Source organism: Oryctolagus cuniculus, chromosome 10 (assembly GCF_051225735.1).
Source record: "Oryctolagus cuniculus isolate XC-2025 breed Fujian yellow rabbit chromosome 10, ASM5122573v1, whole genome shotgun sequence".
NCBI classification, from domain to species: domain Eukaryota; kingdom Metazoa; phylum Chordata; class Mammalia; order Lagomorpha; family Leporidae; genus Oryctolagus; species Oryctolagus cuniculus.
Window position 1 is genome coordinate 125,619,835 of NC_142876.1, and position 19,191 is coordinate 125,639,025.

Consider the following 19,191-nt stretch of genomic DNA (forward strand, 5'->3'; position numbering starts at 1 on the left):
CATTTTTAACAGAACATAAATTAATGGTGTCAGTTGCTGAAACACCGTGAGGGACTATGTTGTTCTGCTTTGGCGTTGGGAGACAGCTCAGGTGTCTGCGCCGCAGTGAGTGCAGCTGTGGAATCCGGTCCGAGGAAAGGTGGCAGCCCAGGGGTGAGGGTGAGGTGAGAGTCGGCACATGCACTCACACGTGCAAACGCACACTCCACCGGCTTTGCACCACCACCGTCATGATGAAGATACATTCTGAAACATACTTCCCAGGTGATTTGTGTCTGTGTCTCAGTTACTTGTCTGTTTGCACACACATAACTGCCTTTCTCTTTTCTAAAATCTGACATTCTCTGCTGTCGCCGAATGAGCCTCTGCACGGTTGTGGGGAACAACTGGGAGCAACTCGGACTAGACTAAGTTACTGGAATTAAGACTTATTCTATACATCTGCTCTCCCACAATATGGCGCTGGGAGAGGAGGAAACAGCTTCTACACAGCTGCCTCCAGTTCAACCAATAAACTGTAGGACCTGCTCCTGATTGGAGGAGAGCAGCGTACTCGGCGTGTGGGTAGCAGAGTTGGGATTGGTGGAAGAGGACTATAAAGGAGGAGAGAGACAACATGCACCAGGAACATCTATCTGAAGGAACACCTGTGCAGCCCCCGAGAGAGCCGGCCGGCGGTGTGCCGCTCCCCTGCGGAAGTGGGGAAAGTGGCAGGGGGAACCGCCCTTCCACGGAGGTGGAAGGGTCAGTAGCCAACCCGGGAAGAACCAGCAGCAAACCCGGGGAGGGCCGAGCAGACGAAAGAACAGCGCAGGGTCCTGTGTCGTTCCTCCACGAAGAGGGGGAGCGACACACGGTGAGTGCCTAGAAGCTTTGCTCCACTCTGACCCTGAGACTGGCAGGGCTCACGGCCGGAGAGCAGGGCTCACGGGGCTGTGCAGGCTTGGGGGGCTCTGGTCACAGAGCCTCACCCACTTTTGGAGTTGCATGGTTGTCTTGTTACAGTTGCTTCCTGCCCTGGTAATGTGATCCCCAGCTTGGGGTCTGCCCTTCATTCTCCCAAGTTGGCTTTGTGACCAGCAAAGGTTTCATTTGCTGCTACTGGATTTATCAACTCTCTTCTATGGCTGTTGTTGAAGCAAAACTTTAAATATTCTCTGCCCATGCTAAAGCTGTGAACATCTTCTGTTTGCTTCTGGAAGCGTCCTGGGTTTAGCTTTCACGTTTAGCTCTATGATTGATCTAAAATTATTTTTGAATGGTGAGAAGATTCATATTTTCTCCAAAATATATGTTGCTGTGGTGTCAAGTGTCAACAGAACGTTTCATTGATCTATGATGTTGCCTTGATGCCTAGAACAAAAGCAGCTCACCCTGGGGCCTGTCTTGTGTCAGCTTTATGTGCCCACGATGACGTGTGCGTCCTCACACAGACACCCCCTGCCCAGTGCCCTGGGCCCAGCAGCTACAGCAGGGCCTCAGTTCAGTAGCGTGGCTGCAGTGTGCCTCACATGTTCCGGGCACTTCGGCCTTGCATATAGTTGTGACAGTGTGCTTGTTCACTCCTATTTTGGGAAGGCCTTTTGGGATTTTTATTGGTCACACCGGTTCTGCAGATCCACTTAAGGAGAATTGGTGAGTCATGCCAGGTCAGTTCTGCAAGTGTTTTGTTCTTCTATCAGTAGTATTTTTGTAGCTTTTTGTATAATGTCTTCTTGCACGTTTTTCATTGTTTTTATTCCTGCTGCACTCACTTCATTTTTGATGCTGCTGTAAAAGGTATCTTAATCTTTTTCATTTGCTGATTGTATGCGTGTGACTAGTAAGTCGACTGTATAGTATATGGTGTGCATAGTACATTGTGTTTTATTGTGTTGTCTGTTACATTAGCTGTGTGTGGTTGTCTTTGTGTTTTACACTGTATGGTTGTGTTTTTTGTGTGTAGTTCGTTGGCTGTGTGTAGTATATTGACTGTGTGTGTCTATTACATTAACTGTGTGATTTTCTTTGTGTGTGTAGTACGTTGTGTGTGTGGTACATTGACTGTGCAGTATGTTGACTGTGTGTATAGTATATTGACTGTGTAGTACATTGTGGGTGTGGTACATTGATTGTGGGTGTGGTACATTGACCGTGTGACTATTATATGTACGTATGACATTTACTTACTAGGTTTGTCAGTTTCTTTAGATTTGTTTTAATGTACACAATCCTGTTGTCTCCTTTTTATAGATATTTGTATTTGCTTAAATATTATCCAGGACTTGCATCACAATGCTTCATATAAGTTTTATGAGAATACCTCTTTGCCTTTTAGGGGGAAAAATTGATGTTTCAACATTAAGTGTGATACTAGCATTAGAATATATGTAGATGCTTTGAAAGCTGGTCTATATTTTGCTTGCTGAGTGTATTTACTGTGAATAAGTGCAGAATTTTATCAGATTCTTTCTCCCCCACTAGTGGCTTGATCTGATTTTCCTCCTAACTGTGTTACTAGGGTGATTGCACTAACTGAGTGTTAACCCAAACTTGCATTCCACTTGGTTATACTCGTAAACAACTGTGGACTAGATAAGCTTATAGTTTAGTGGATTGTTGTGTCTATGGTCATCAGTAGGCCTTAGTATTCTTACTGTAGTTTCATAGTATATTTTAATGGAACATGTCATAGGTATACTTCTGTAATTCTCCATTGTTACATTAGGGGTATGTGGCCAAGTGCTGTGCATGACATCTGTGTTAAGCATACAGAGTACACGGTCCTTTGTTTTCTGTACACTGATCTCATCGGCAGACACAGCAGACAGTCACTTTCTTCTACTGTCTGAAATAAGTCACAGTTAGTATTATTCCTTAATCATTTTGTGAAGTTGATACATTGTAGCCCTCAAAGAGCTGAGGAGGATGAGCCCTGGAGCTGCAGAGCTTGGAGTCTACCTACCCGTGGCATCCGTGCAGCTCCGTGGGGTGCACAGTCACCTGGGCTTAGGATACTGAAAAGCCCCACCCACCTGGCTACGTCCTCCTCACTTTCCGTTCAAGGAGGAAGTTGGGGGGCTTCCATAGTTGGGTCAGCGGCAGTTCTTGGGGCAGAATAGGATGGGGCCTCAGGTGACTTGGATGGGCTTTCCTGAGAGGTGGGGCTCTCGGAGAGGGAGAGCAAGTGCTGGGGGAGGGGGGGATTCACACTGCGTCACCAATTAGTCTGGGGCTATTTTATGAATAATCCTGTATAAACCATAATGAACTGTCATGGCTGTGAGAGCTGGAAAGAGGGTTGGGAGCCAGGCGTCTGGGGAGAGGGCTCATTTCCATAAATCTGCACTGAGGTGCTAATTAAACTACAGCCATTCCCAAAGCCTCATTGGTGGGAGATGGTTGTTTCCTGAAGAGGCTGTGTCAGCTGTAGCCACGCTGGAGTATTTGGGTTCCCCTTAGCAACCTGTGCTTTCCAAACCTCAAACACCTGCAGTGTTTTAATTGCTGAAGTCACTGGAGTTAATTCTCCAGTCACTCTGCAGCCATTGTTGTAAATGCTAATCTCCACTAATGCAATGACACTAAGCACTAATCTCTCAATTCACAGTGCAGTTTACAAGGAGAGCATAGAGAGGGTTACCCAACAGAAAAAATAAGCTAAAAATGTTCTGAACACTTCAAATCTCACATCTAAGAAGAATCTCCCACAGTATTTAAATATTTAATATTTTCATAGCATACATGATGCTAAAGTTTTAAAAATCACATTCATAAGAAATGGGTTTTTCACACTCTTAGTTTTATCTCCCTGAGGCTGTAAATCAACTTTTCTACCAAGCAAGGAATAGAGACAGTCACTTGCTGACGTCAGATTTCAGTCATTCAGCTCTGCGAGGTCCTTGTGAGGTGGGTACTAAGGAAGCAGCAGGTGGAGCTAACGGGTCTCGGGGGTCCCCTGGGACTGCCTGAGGCTCCTGGGTCGCAGGAGTCATGGACTTCACCGGCTCTCTATCCGTGCCCTGCTGTGTGGACCCGCAGGCAGGTGAGCCTTCCCAGGGGGTAGGAGTTGTGTTTTCAGTGTAGCTAGAGCCCTGTTCATCGTATGACACATCTGTGTACTCTCAGACTTGGCGAGATCTCACAGTCGTGCCGTGTAGTGCCTGCGCTAGCTGACACAGGATCTTTGTATCTCATTCCAGCCCTGTTCGCATCTGATCTCCAGCAACAGCTGTGAGAATTTTACTGTCGTTTTCTTCCTCTGTGATATTCACAGAAAGTGGTTTCTTTATTTTTTCATTTTTATTTATTTTTATTTGAAATTCACAGTTACAGAGAGAAGGAGAGGCAGAGAGAGAAAAAAGAGAGAGAGGTCTTCCATCCGCTGGTTCACTCCCCAGATGGCCACAACGGCCGGAGCTGTGCCAATCCGAAGCCAGGAGCCAGGAGCTTCTCCCAGGTCTGCCACTCAGGTGCAGGGGCCCAAACACTTGGGCCATCTTTTGCTGCTTTCCCAGGACATAGCAGAGAGCTGGATTGGAAGTGGAGCAGTGGGGATTTGAACCGGCACCCACTTGGGATGCTGGTACTGCAGGCAGTGGCTTTATTTGCTATGCCACAGCGCTGGCCACACAGAGAGTGTTTTGCTTGGACACGGACTTTGGGACCTGCAGCACCTCAGACAGATGAACAGCGAGGCCAGGCAGGGTGTGGTGAGCACCAGCAGCCCTGACCTGGCGTTGTCCCAGGACTGTGGCGTTGAGCTGTCTGAGAAGAAATGCTGTGAGAGCCGGAACCACAGGTGCACCCCGGAAGGCAGGAGGAGAGGACTGTGTGGGACAGAGGGTGGTCAGCGCCCCCTCCTGCTCTCCCGTCAGAGCAAAGGGCAGCCGCAGGGTAGATCCAGCTACAAACCGTTCTAGCTGTTTCTACCTACATTACATGAAATGCAGGCGAGCACAGGGACTTTCAAGTTTAGACATGAGGCCGGTGCCGTGGCTCACTAGGCTAGTCCTCTGCCTTGCGGTGCCGGCACACCAGGTTCTAGTCTCAGTCGGGGCGCCGGATCTGTCCCGGTTGCCCCTCTTCCAGGCCAGCTCTCTGCTGTGGCCCGGGAGTGCAGTGGAGGATGGCCCAAGTGCTTGGGCCCTGCACCCCATGGGAGACCAGGAGAAGTACCTGGCTCCTGGCTTCGGATCAGCGCGGTGCACTGGCCGCAGCACGCCGGCTGCGGCGGCCATTGGAGAGTGAACCAACGGCAAAGGAAGACCTTTCTCTCTGTCTCTCTCTCTCACTGCCACTCTGCCTGTCAAAAAAAAAAAAAAAAAAAAAAAGGAAAAAGTTTAGACATGAGCTATACTTTAAGAAACAGAGAGAGGCCTATGAAAAAGTGAAAAGTTGTCAGACAGAAGATTGGCGAGGGAGAGAGCAGCTGAGCCAGACTGGAAGTCTTGGATTTGGCCCCAGGAGGTAAACACCTGTGTGGGTGGGACTGATGGATGCCCACGCTCATCTTGAGGTTCTCTGGGGCTGTGTGGCAGGAACAGGGTTTGATAACTCTGGCCAGTGTTCCACGACCCCACAAATCTCTTGTCCATGAGGGGACCCCAGGCAGAGAGCACTGCAGGGCTGTGTGTCCTCAGAAACGCTGCTGGCACAGCCGGGGGCTGCGTCCCGACCCTGGAGTGTCTGCCACCATTCTCTCTGAGGTGAGCACATAGGGCAAGTCCCTTATTCCTCCCAGATGACTTTTCAATGGCTATGAACTTTAAAAAACTTATTTATGTATTTATTTATTTACTTGAAAGGCACAGTTACAGAGAGACAGAGGCACTGCTGGTTCACTCCCCAAATGGCTGCAGCTGCCAGAGCTGAGCTGATCCGAAGCCAGGAGCCAGGAGCTTCTTCTATTCTCCTGTGTGGGTTCAGGGATCCAAGCACTTGGGCTGACTCCCACTGCTTTCCCAGGCCACAGCAGGTAGCTGGATCAGAAGTTGAGCAGTTAGGACTCGATCCGGCGCTGCTGTGGAATGCCGGCACTGCAGGCAAAGGCCTAGCCCGCTACACCACAGTGCTGGCCCCATGAAATTTTGAAGCAAGCAGTGTTTTCCTGTCCATTTTCAGGTGCCTAGGAAAATTCTGATAGCTGCATTTGCACAGTTCTTTGGGGTGTGTGAGTCGTTCCCCCTGCATCATTCCATGAGATCCACGACACCACCCCTATTAGTTGAGTGGACAGTAGGCCAACTGGCCTTTCAGGATTAGGAAACAGAGCACATTCCTGAGGGCCGAGTCCTGGGAAGCAAACCCAGCGACAGCACCGGGGCCGGACCCGCGGACACAGAGCTGTCTGCTGGGTCAGTTCACGTTGCTTCAGGGGTTTTCAGGTGAAACATGCACTCTGCAGTTAGAAATGTGGGTTTGGTTGTATTCATTGAAGGTGTCGTTCCAGGCACCACATGGCAGGTGAGTCTGAGAGCTGGGCTTTGAAATGGGTTGAGTGCAGAGACTGCCCTGGCTTTCTCGGCCAAGAGAGGAGGACATCACAAACTGGGTACCTCGGGTCATTTGTGCACTCAGGCTTGAGACAGCGTCCATGGCGTGGTCACTTCTGTCTCTTAGCTGTGGGGAGGAGGAGGAGGAGGAGGAGGAGGATGAGGAGGAGGAGGAGGAGGATTACCTGCATGGTACGGGGTTGCTGAGGTGCAGGTGGAGGGGCATCTAATTTAAGTCCCATAACTCTTTCCTATCTTAGAAAATTGTAGTGCTCACAGTGCGGTTCAGGGTGCTCAGGGAAGTCTTGAGAAAGCCCTCCAGGTCTGGAATCCTGCAGTAAGACCCAGGACATTCTCGAGACCCCAGAGGCCTGGCCCTTGGCGCCAGCCAGCACCCTGTGCTGGAGAGCTGTGCTGTGAGTGCCGGTGATGGAAGCACTCCAGTGGACGTGGGCCACAGTGCCTGCTGCTGGGAAGTGTCTGATAAGTTCACAATCAGCCCTTTGATTTTTCTCTCAGAAAAACAGTGACTAATTTATTCCTCTCCTGACTGCGGGCTTCATTGTGTGATGCTTCTGCAAGAAGGGCCACTCGCTCTTAACCTTTTGCTTTCAGAAACGGTCCAGTGGCACAAGAAGTGCTTCTCTCGTGGCCCAGAGAACTGAAGGTGATGTTTCCCTCTTACTGTTTCCAAAGGGACAATGCTGCCTTTGCCCCTTGCACTCAAGGGGACGGAGGTGGCTTCCGTGCTTCTGCTGGGCTAGGCTCCTGGGACCCACGTGGCCCTCAATGATGGAGTCATTAAAATAGTTGTTCTGTTCCAGTGCCAAACGCCAGACCCTGCACTTGCTGCAGTTGTGTGAGCTGGAACAGTGAAGGCACTTGGAAGATCATGACCTTGTTCCAGAGAATCGGCGCTGCCTTGAGCCTTTAACCGGAGAATTCTGCTTGGTGTTTAAGCCAGTGCATCCGCACCGATCAGCCTGCGTCCTCTTTCTTCCCTTGGCTTTGTTCAGCACCGCCTTTGTCTGCAAAGCTCATGTCCTGAGTCAGATGCTCGGGCTCTGAGGATGCTTGCTGTCCTGTCAGGCCACGGCCTCACTTGTGTCGTGTGCAGGGTGACGTGGTCGTCCTCACTTGTGTCGTGTGCAGGGTGACGTGGTCGTCCTCACTTGTGTCGTGTGCAGGGTGACGTGGTCGTCCTCACGTGTGTCGTGTGCAGGCTGGTGGGGTCGTCCTCACGTGTGTCGTGTGCAGGCTGGCGGGGTCGCCCTCACTTGTGTGCAGGCTGGGGGGTCACCCTCACTTGTGTGCAGGCTGAGGGGGTCGCCCTCACTTGTGTGCAGGCTGACGTGGTCGCCCTCACTTGTGTGCAGGCTGACGTGGTCGCCCTCACTTGTGTGCAGGCTGACGTGGTCGTCCTCACTTGTGTGCAGGCTGAGGGGGTCGCCCTCACTTGTGTGCAGGCTGGGGGGTCGCCCTCACTTGTGTGCAGGCTGGGGGGGTCGCCCTCACTTGTGTTGTGTGCAGGCTGGGGGGGTCGCCCTCACTTGTGTTGTGTGCAGGCTGGGGGGGTCGCCCTCACTTGTGTTGTGTGCAGGCTGGGGGGGTCGCCCTCACTTGTGTTGTGTGCAGGCTGGGGGGGTCGCCCTCACTTGTGTTGTGTGCAGGCTGAGGGGGTCGCCCTCACTTGTGTTGTGTGCAGGCTGGGGGGGTCGCCCTCACTTGTGTTGTGTGCAGGCTGAGGGGGTCGCCCTCACTTGTGTTGTGTGCAGGCTGGGGGGGTCGCCCTCACTTGTGTTGTGTGCAGGCTGGGGGGGTTGCCCTCACTTGTGTTGTGTGCAGGCTGGGGGGGTCGCCCTCACTTGTGTTGTGTGCAGGCTGGGGGGGTCGCCCTCACTTGTGTTGTGTGCAGGCTGGGGGGGTCGCCCTCACTTGTGTTGTGTGCAGGCTCGGGGGGTCGCCCTCACTTGTGTTGTGTGCAGGCTGGGGGGGTCGCCCTCACTTCTCTGGCCTCTGGCTCCGTGGTGGCACTGCCGGTTTTCAGGCTGTGTGTGGAAATTTCCAGTGCATCGAGTGTGCCGCGCAGATGGCCTCACCGTCGCCTCAGATGTGCCACCAAGCGCACGGTCTTCACGACATGAGAACGCACACAGCATCCCACAAACCCACACCTCTGCAAGCCGTGTGTGAACAGTTTGCCTCACTCTCCCTCGCAGTGGACACCGGGACAGACAGGAACGGGCCCCCCGACCCACACCCCTGCTATACGGACCAAACTGAGGTGGCCAGGCATCCACCACTACCTCACCCACCCAGCTCCATGTCCTGCACCTGCTCGGTGGCTCCCAGCCCCTGAAAGCCCTGTCATGGCCGCCTACCTGGTGATGGGCTGTGCAGGTACTGCCACCTCTTTTGAGGTCAACTGCCTTAGACTTGGAAGGTGATTCTGAGGCCTGCCGTTGTAAGACCTGCAGTACATCAAAACAACCGAGTCTTGGCTCCTGCATTTGTGGGGAGGGGAGCATTGACATTTGTATCTATGCAGAGGACTTGTCACTTAGTAGTTATTTCCCAGGTGTGGCATTTTGCTGAGACAGATGTTTGACAAATACAGGTAATGCAGGCCGGAACTGGCACCTCTGAGGGGACTATCCCCACCAAGGCCACCTGCTCAGAAGCCCGGTCCCTGGGGCCCTGGCTCTGCTGGGCATGGGTGCCTGACCAGTGGGCGTTGGCTGTGCCTCTCTCTGCGTGTGGAGGTGTTGTGAGCCTTGGACACCTTGTCACCCCGAGTGTTCCTGAGTCGCTTGTGAGAGGGCCCCGTCATCGCTGCTCTGTCTGCTCGCCTGTCCTCCAGGTTGCGTTGAATCCTGGCTTTCGGTACAGCCTGCTGCATCTCCCATTACGGTTGCACTCACGGGCACTCCTCCTGTTCCTTTTTTTTTTTTTTAAGATTTATTGATTTATTTGAAAGTCAGAATTACACAGAGAGAAGAGGCAGAGTAAGAGAGGTCTGCCATCCGATGATTCATTCCCCAACTGGCTGCAGCGACAGGAGCTGCACCAATCCAGAGCCAGGAGCTTCTTCCAGCTCTCCCACCCGCGTGCAGGGGCCCAAGGACTTGGGCCATCTTCTACTGCTTTCCCAGGCCACAGCAGAGAGCTGGATGGGAATTGGAGCAGCCAGGACTAGAACCAGCGCCCATATGGGATGCTGGCGTTTCAGGCCCGGGCATTAACCTGCTGCGCCACAGCGCCGGCCCCTCCTCCTGTTTCTCCACACCTCTTGTCAGGGAGTCCACATCATGAAGACTTCAGCAGCAGTCACTAGCAACAGTCGTAAACATTCCCACTGCTTTCATAGAAGACGCACACGCGTGTACACACATGAGGTGAGGTAAGCTCTCGAAGCGTGATCAGCTGGCGAGCTGAGGGCCACACTGGCGGTGCTCGTGTTGATTTTAGGTGCTATGCTGGGCAGTGCGTTTTAGAGCAGGCTGTACAACCGTGCTGTGTACCGCTTTGATTCCAAGTGTTAGGATGATCTTCCATTACCGTAGAGTGCTGTTTTCAGTTCATCAAACCTTGGCAATGGCATATCCATGTGTAAACACACAAATGTGCATTCCGCGTATGTAATGCAGCCCCAGGTGTACGTGGCACGGCCCTGTGCATATGTGTATCTGTGCTGCGTTATGTAAACATTCCCATGTGTGTACAGTTTGGTAGTGTTGACACTGGCAGTCAGGTAAACTGTGTTCTCCGCCGGCATTCTGTTTCTGACTAGCCCAGCCCTGTGTGAAGCTGGCAGCTTATCACACCCACTGCTGGGCCCACAGCGTGAGCTTACGAAATCACAAAGTGGGGACCAGCGTAGTGGCACCGTGTGCTGGCATCCCTTATAGTAGAGCCAGTTAGGGTCCTGCACTGCACTTCCAGTCCAGCTCCCTGCTGTGGCCTGGGAAGCAGCAGAAGATGGCCCAGTGCTTGGGCCCCTGCACCCGCGTGGGAGACCAGAGGAAGCCTCTGGTTTCGGCCTAGACCAGCCCCAATTTTGCAGTCATTTGGGAAGTGAACTCTTTTTCTTTCTCTCTCTCTCTCTCTCCCCCCTCTCCCTCTCTTCCCTCTCCCCCTCTCCTCTCCCTCTCTCCCCCCTCTCCCCTTGCCCCCCTCCCCCAACCCCCTCTCCCCCCTCTCTGCCCTCCCTCTCTCCCTCTTTTTAAAGCACAAAGTAGATTTCCCCGGGTGAAATCAAGGCTGAGGCTGCGTCCTCCCGAGAGCTGCGTCATCCTTTTCCTCCTTGGGCTGTGACCCCTTCCTCAACCCTCAGAGCCGGGGACAGCCCTGGCTGCCACCTCCCGTGTCCACCTCTGAAGACTCGAGAGACTACACTGGGGCCCTAGAGCAACCCTGGGCACACTTCCCACAGCAAGACCCTCATCGAACCACACTGTTAACATCCCTTTGGCCATGAGAGACAAGACATCCCCAGGTCCTGTGTGGGCTACAGGCACCGTCAGGGAGACCCACCACCCGTCCTGTCCTAAGACTTCCTGTTGTCTCTCCCAAGTGCACGCTCAGAAGAAAGATATCAAGTCAGAGATGCTTTGTGAAACCTTCATTTGCTGTATTAATTTGTTTGGAAGGCAGAGTGACAGAGAGACAGGAGACAGGAGCACAGAGATAGAAAGAGATCTTCCATCTTCCAGATGGCTGCAGCTGCCCTTCTGTGCCATGTCACAGCAAGAGCCAGGAACTCCTTCTGGATCTTAGGGTGGCAGGGGCCCAAGTCCTTGGGCAGCCGTGTGCTGCCATCTCGGGCATACTGTCAGGAGCTGGACCAGCAGCAGAATGGCCAGGGCCTGCACAAGCGCTCTGATACGGCACGCAGACGTGGCACACAGCGGCTGAGCCCACTGGGCCACGATGCTGGCCTGTGAAAGCTTTAGAACAATTTTAAAGCTATTCTTGCTGTGTGGATGCAACCAAAGCCATGGGAATAGTCAGAAAGGGGGTCCCCACCGTGTTTCCCTGGAGGGGCCTTCTGCACGTGAGCACCCTCTGCGCTGCCGTGATCGAGTCAGGGACCCTTGCCTGCAGCGCCGCGCTGAGACGCACTCTGGTAACGGCGCAGGCTGAGCTGCAGGGCAGCTGATGGACGTCTGCTGCACTGGGCTAGAAACAGCAGTGCGTTGTAAGTGCACGTGCGGAGAGGGGCCTTTCGTAGCATGAAGTGGAAACTGCTCGTATTTACACTGTTCTCTGTACTGTGAAATGACACACCGCTAGACAAGGTGCTGCGTGTTCCGGAGGTCAGTCAGCAGAAGCCTTGCCTGGAGTCTTGTGCAGCGAGGTCTTGAAGACAAGGAGCAAGTGCCGGTCACCGGCTCCTCGCGCCCTGCGCTTGTAACAACGTCGAGATCTGCTGTTGGATATTTGTGATCGTCTGTTTCTCATTTGTATGTGAGCAAAGCCCATTGACTGAGGGCTTCTCACTGTATATTATCTCTTGTACATTTTTTCTGAATTGACATAGCAAACTGTATGTATTCATTGTGTACAAGGTGATGTTTTAAAGAATATTTCAGGCCGGCGCCGCGGCTCACTAGGCTAATCCTCCGCCTTGCGGCGCCGGCACACCGGGTTCTAGTCCCGGTCGGGGCGCCGGATTCTGTCCCGGTTGCCCCTCTTCCAGGCCAGCTCTCTGCTGTGGCCCGGGAGTGCAGTGGAGGATGGCCCAAGTGCTTGGGCCCTGCACCCCATGGGAGACCAGGAGAAGCACCTGGCTCCTGCCATCGGATCAGCGCGGTGCGCCAGCCGCAGCGGCCAGTGGGGGGTGAACCAACGGCAAAGGAAGACCTTTCTCTCTGTCTCTCTCTCTCTCACTGTCCACTCTGCCTGTCAAAAAAAAAAAAAAAAAAGAATATTTCAGTGTGGAAAGGCTAAACCTGGTTAAGTCATACATGGGTTACTTCAGATGATCAGGAATTTTGTGGGGACGACACTGTACAACTACTGCCTTATCCCTGCCTAATGATGCCACATCCCTGTAATGCAGTCACTGGATTCTACAACTCGTTTTCCTTTGCAGCTGACACTTTGTGTCCTTTGTCCTGCCCACACCACCCCAGCCTCTGGCATCCCCTATTCATTCTGTCTCTCTGAGGTCATGTTTTAAGTCCACATGTGCGTGAGAGCGTGCAGTGCTTATCTTCCTGTGCCTCCCGTGTTTTGCTGAACACGGTTCCTCCAGCTTCACCCATGTTGTCACAAGCTACAGGAGCTGTCTGTGGTACGGCTAAGTGGTTTTCTCTTGTGCATGTCAAATGTTCCTGCGCGTCTCACGGGTGAAAACCATGTTTAAGCTGGATAAAGTGAGAGAGAGAGAATACTTGGAATTGCTTTGATGGCTGAGTCAGGCTCTTGCAGTACTTGTAGGGTCTTGTCTTAGAGCAGCGATGTGCATCAATCACTTACACAACTTACATCACTCCAAGTTGCTTAGAGTTTGCCAGACGAAGCAGTGCATTATATGGAAGCAACCTGAGACTTGGGAGAGGAAGTGCATCGTGGCAGTGGTCCACCCAGAGGCCAGGGTCACTGCTCTCCGTTGGGGAGCTGACCCCTGACATGTACCCCACCCCACCAGGGTGCTGAGAGAAAGCTTCAGTCCCCCATCCAGCGGTGCCCGCGGCCTCTTGTGGGTAGCTCTGGCTTTTCCACTCACGCCTCCCAAACCTCTCGCAGGTGTCCCCAACTTGCACCGGATGTGACCCCTGACCTCTCAGAGCTCTCTCCCCCTTAGACCTGCACACAGAAGTTCTCGATTCCCTTCCCTCTGCATTGCTAGGTGCTTCCTTCCCTGATAAAGTAACACTGAGAATAAACCTCGGGCATCCACCGCCCGCCTTGCAGCCCGCCGGTGGGCGACTCTCAGCAGGTCTGCGGAGTGCATCGCAGGCACCAGCCGCCGGCCACACTCCTTTGTCCTAGGACAATGCCAGGGTCGTCCATTTACACGGGAGTGGAGAGGCCCCCTTCTGACTCTCTCTCCTTTCGCACCCACGGTCCCCAAGGAGCTGGAGCGTTTGTGGGGACGGTTTTCTGGAGCAGGCTTCTCTCGTTCTGTCAGTGCCCGGCTTCTTCCCCGCGTCCCTGCCTTTGTGTGCAGAAACGTTCCCTCGGCAGGCAGCGCCGCCGTGCAGTGCTGGTCCCCTGCAGCCGCTGCCGGCTCTGAATTCCTTCAGGATGGCGACAGCGCTGGCTGGGCCATGCCTCGTCCCCGTCTCAGCAGCACGTTTCTCCTCTCTGTTTTCTACGGAGCCACGCACAGCGTATGGAACGTGGTAAACAAGGAATGTTTCGGCAGAGTTCATTACTGGGCCTTTGAAAACAAAGAGTAAAATTAGGTATTTACATGATTAAAGTGACAACAGAATCTGTTTGGAAAAGTCACCACAGGGCTTCTCCCCTGCTCACCACACTTCATCTGAAGCAGTGGATTAGAAGGAACTTGTCGCCATTACGCTTGCTCTTTTTTTTTTTTTTTTTTTTTTTTTTTTTTTTTTTTTTGACAGGCAGAGTGGACAGTGAGAGAGAGAGACAGAGAGAGAAAGGTCTTCCTTTGCCGCTGGTTCACCCTCCAATGGCCGCCGCTGCAGCCGGCGCACCGCGCTGATCCTGGCAGGAGCCAGGAGCCAGGTGCTTTTCCTGGTCTCCCATGGGGTGCAGGGCCCAAGCACCTGGGCCATCCTCCACTGCACTCCCTGGCCATAGCAGAGAGCTGGCCTGGAAGAGGGGCAACCGGGACAGAATCCGGCGCCCCAACCGGGACTAGAACCCGGTGTGCCGGCGCCGCAAGGTGGAGGATTAGCCTATTGAGCCACGGCGCCGGCTGTACGCTTGCTCTTTTTAAAAACCCACCAACTAGGCCGGCGCCGCGGCTCACTAGGCTAATCCTCCGCCTAGCAGCGCCGGCACACCAGGTTCTAGTCCCGGTCGGGGCGCTGGATTCTGTCCCGGTTGCCCTTCTTCCAGGCCGGCTCTCTGCTCTAGCCAGGGAGTGCAGTGGAGGATGGTCCAGGTGCTTGGGCCCTGCACCCCATGGGAGACCAGGAGAAGTACCTGGCTCCTGGCTCCTGCCATCGGATCAGTGCGGTGCGCCGGCTGCGGCAGCCATTGGAGAGTGAACCAACGGCAGGGGAAGACCTTTCTCTCTGTCTCTCTCTCTCTCACTGTCCACTCTGCCTGTCAAAAAAAAAAAAAAAAAACCCACCAACTTATTTATTTATTTGCAAGAAATAGTGACCAAGCAAGAATGAGAGAGTGAGAGCGAGAGCGAGCGTGTTTCATTCACTGCTTCATCCTGAAAAGCCCACAAACCCCAGGTCTAGGCCAGGCCAGAGCCAGGAACCAGTCTCCATTCTGATCTCCTGTGGAGAGCAAGGCCCCAGCACTTGGCCGTCATCCACTGCCTTCCCAGCAGGTCAGCAGGTTGCTGGTGTCCCAAGTGCTGGCTCAACCCACTCTGTCCCAACTCTGCTAGTATGTATCTAGGTATGTATCTAAGTATGCAGCTAAGTATGTATCTAAGTATGTATCAAAACCACTTAGATTTATTTTATGTTTCCCCAGGACGGTCCTATGAAGTGTTATGGAGGAAGGCGTGTGATGCTCACTCACGGATGAAGAACTGAAGTGCAGAACAAATACGGATCTTGCTTAAGGTGACTGAGTAAGGGTTTGCTGTTCCAGTGGCCGTTCTACCATACAAAACGTCGTCTGAATACACTACACGACACACGACGGAGAGTCGGGACTCCGGTGAGTACGGGGCCAGCTTCCTGAATGGTCTATGAAAGCTCGGGGCGGTGGTGCAGGGAGGAGGGTCCCCAGCCCCTGGGTGAGGGGGGCAGGGGGGCAGGTGGGATGGTGTGCAAGGTGCACCCAGACACTGAGACGTTCCATCTTCGCACACATACACACGTGCACACACACACACTGGTGACTTCTGCCTTGGCTCTGCGGGTTCTGCCCAGGGCCAAAAGTCTGCATCTTCTCAAACGCTGAAGAACTATTTGTTTCTGACATTGTTAAGAAGCCCATCAGCTATTTTCAGCTTTTAAAAATAAAACTGACTCTTATGGTATGACTTAGGGAAGCAGTATTATGGTATGACTTAGGGAAGCAGTGCCATGAACAGACAGGCTGTGCTACAACCACCAACTGAAAGTACTCTCCAGATTGACTGGTGGCGGACTTGGCATTGACGCATGCGCGTTCCGTTCGTACTGTGTAGATTTTAGCCAGTGTGCTGCAGAAAAAGCCGGAGACGCTGCCCCAGGCTTCCCACCCCGGGGAGCTGCCCTGCGGCCGCTTGGGGTTACAGCTCCAGGGGTCTTGTTTCTCCCCAAGAACCTCTGAATAGTTTGTATGATAAAAATCTTGCAGAAGACGCTTTTATATATTACGTAGTGTTTTCTGTTTTTAAAAAGTTGCCCTTAAAATTCACTTTAATTTTAGACGGCTTTGAAGAATTAAAAGAGGGAAGGCACCAAGTGTGCATCACATTAAGTGGTGGAATTGCATCGCAGAAGCTTCACTCAGAAGGCGCGCTCTTCAGGTAGCCCTGTGCCTTGCAGGGGCGCAGCAGTGAGAGTCTGGTTTTATGCAGAGCTCTCCCCCTGGCTGCTTTTCAGTAAGCACCATGCTGTTGCAGGCGCTGCTGTCTCCTGCCCTGGGAGTGAAGGATGCAGGACGAATGGGACTCCTGTTCTGGGTGAGATGGGACATGAACACGCAGGCCCAGCCGTGCCTCGGTCACTGCCACGTGAGATGGGACCTCCATGCACGGAGCTTCCTGACACAGGGCATTGGTGCCAGACAAACCCATTTTGTTGACTGTGACAAACGCTCACATATGTTGGTCTGTTGACAAGGTATGGGAATTTGAATCGCCTTTGGTGGCAGCATTCTCCAGCTACGGTCTAGCTCGAAACTTTAAGAGGTTGCAGACATTGCCGGAGGCCAGCTGAGCTGCGTCCGTGTGCAGGGGGTCTCTCGATAGCCTGCTAAACTGGACTCCCCTAAGGACTCAGAGTCCGGAAACAGCACCGTGGGCATTGGCTGGCATAAATACACTAATTTAAATGACAGCAGGTAAAAAAAATGATCTGGCTTAGAAGACGGGATGTACTCGGCTGTGCTCCACTCCCAGACAAGGCAGGCTGAGATTCCTCACGTCTCGGTGGTGCTCTAAAGTCCCTGAGAGCAGCCGGTGCCTGTTACGCCTGTGTGTCATGTAGGGAACACATGTGTCGCTGCTGTTCTTAGTGACATGGAGAGCGCTAGTCACGAGCAGACGGTGTTACTTCAAGTTGGAAGTAAAACCATCGCCCTGGGTGGCCTGTTAGGCGTTCATCTGGATCTTCATCGCCTCCAAACTGGCCTTTGACCTGAGGCAGGTCCGCCTCCTGCAGGCCGGTGCCTGGCGTCAGTCCCGGAAGCACACTTCCCATGGGGCCAGTGCAGAAGTCAGCATTCCTGTGGGGAAATCATATAAACACTAGAATTTATGTACTGCTTTTCATCTTCATACGACTTGTAAATATCAGTTGATCTCTCGAGCCAGGACCCTGCCCTGTAGGCCACTCTGCTCCAGGAATAATGGGACAAAGCTGCAGGTATCCCAGCCAGCAGGCTCGGGCAGTGCCTGGCGTGCCAGGGCCCACTGGCCTCTGCACAGCCTCTCCAGTCACCGTGCCTTCTCTGTCGCCCTCAGTCTGAACTGAATGAGCACCTTCTAAGGCATTGCAAAGAAGATTTTGATGTGCATGGCATCCAAAACCAAAATCACTTGGCATTTCTGGTGTTTTCTCAAAAACTGCTATACTCCCAGAATTTTATTTTCATTTCATTTGTTCTGAGGATATGTTACTTCCCAAGCAAAACCTGCGGCTTAGGTTAGCTTGTTTCTCAGTCCAGCCTAAAATGGAAAGTAACTTACTTCCTCAGGAAAACAGGAAACTAAGGGAAAGCAAACGGTGCCCGCAATTGGCTAAATAAGGCAGTCCAGAAAGCAGGTGTGTGTTGGAAGCCTCATTCTCTGTCCCCAGGACTTTGTAGAGTGTGCTAACACAGGGTTTTAAAAATATAGTGACTCTCTTGTTTCTTTTCTGATCATGGGAATCTTATGCCTTATAAAAGCAGTGGGAAAAATGCTTTTATATTTTTTAGAAAGCTTGTATTTAATAAATATAAATTTCATAGGTACAGCTTTAGGAATATATTTGTTCTTCCCCCCACAGCTGCCCTCCCACCCCAACTCCTGTCCCACCTCCTACTCCCTCTCCCATTCCATTCTTCATTAAGATTCAGTTTTAATTATCTTTATGTACAGAAGACCAACTCTGTACTCAGTGAAGATTTCAACAGTATGCACCCACACAGACACACATAGTAGAAAGCGCTGTTTGAAGACAGATTTGGCCATTGATTCTCATAGTACTGCTCAATAAAGACTGAGGTCCTACATGGGGAGTAAGTGACTCCTGCTGTTGATTTAACAATTGACACTCTTATCTATGAGGTCAGTGATCACTGGAGGCCCTTGTCATGAGCTGCCAAGGCTATGGAAGCCTTTTGAGTCCACAAATGTTTTCGGTATTTAGAAAGGACCATAAGCAAAGTGGAAGTTCTCCTCCCTTCAGAGAAAGGTACCTCCTTCTTTGATGGCCCCTTCTTTCCACCGGGCGCTCATTCACAGAGATCCTTAATGTAGATCATTTTTTGCCACAGTGTCTTGGCTTTCCATGCCTGATTACTCTCATGGGCTTCTTAGCCAGATCTGAATGCCTTAAGGGCTGATTCTGAGGTCAGAGTGCTGTTTAGGGCGTTTGTCATTCTGTGAGTCTGCTGGGTGGCCGGCTTCCCATGTTGGATTGTTCTCTCCTTTTTAAGTCTACCAATTGTTATTAGCAGACACTTGGTCCTATTTATGTGATCCCTTTGACACTTACTCCTATCTATATGATCAGCTGCGCACTCAAAGTGATCACTTTAACTAGTAAGATGGCCTTGGTACCTGACAACTTAATGGGATTTGGAATGCTATGACAAGTTTTTAGCTTTACCCTTAGGGGTGAGTTTTTAGCTTTAACTTAGGGGTAAGTCCACGGGAAAATGTGCCAAACTGTTTATCTCCTCCCTCTCTTATTCCCACTCTTATTTGTAACAGGGATCAATTTTCAATTGGATTTAAACACCTAAGAATAATTCTTTGTTAAGTAAAGAGTTCAACCAATGGTATTAAGTAGAAAAAGAAAATACTAAAAAGAATTAAATAGTAAGCTGTTTTTTGACAGTCAAGACAAGAGCTGATCAAGTCACTGTTTCTCATAGTGTCAGTTTCACTTCTACAGGTTTCCTTTTAGGTGCTCAGTTAGTTGTCACAGATCAGAGAGAACATATGATACTTGTCCCTTTGGGACTGGCTTATTCCAGTAAGTATGATGTTTTCCAGGTGCATCCATTTTGCTGCAAATGTCCAGATTTCATTGTTTTTTTTTTTTACTGCTGTGTAGTATTCCATAGAGTACATATCCCATAATTTCTTTATCCAGTCTAAAGTTGATGGGTATTTAGGTTGATTCCAGGTCTTAGCTATTGTGAATTGAACTGCAATAAACATGGAGGTGCAGATAGCTCTTTTATGTGC

The 19,191-nt window shown here is 51.7% G+C and overlaps 1 long non-coding RNA gene across 10 annotated transcripts in view; it reads left to right on the top strand.

Moving 5' to 3' along the window:
- The first annotated feature begins 432 nt into the window (after positions 1-432).
- LOC103352100 (uncharacterized) overlaps positions 433-19,191 on the top strand; it is a 35,457-nt gene continuing 16,698 nt past the window's right edge. For 5 of the 10 annotated variants that reach the window (XR_016214522.1, XR_016214530.1, XR_016214529.1 and 2 more), the window contains exons 1-2: positions 591-856; positions 15,111-15,299. This is a non-coding gene — a long non-coding RNA (uncharacterized LOC103352100). Of the gene's footprint in view, positions 857-15,110; positions 15,300-15,998; positions 16,173-16,194; positions 17,718-19,191 lie in introns of those variants that run through there. The other 5 variants (XR_016214525.1, XR_016214524.1, XR_016214526.1 and 2 more) reach the window with 4 other exon arrangements.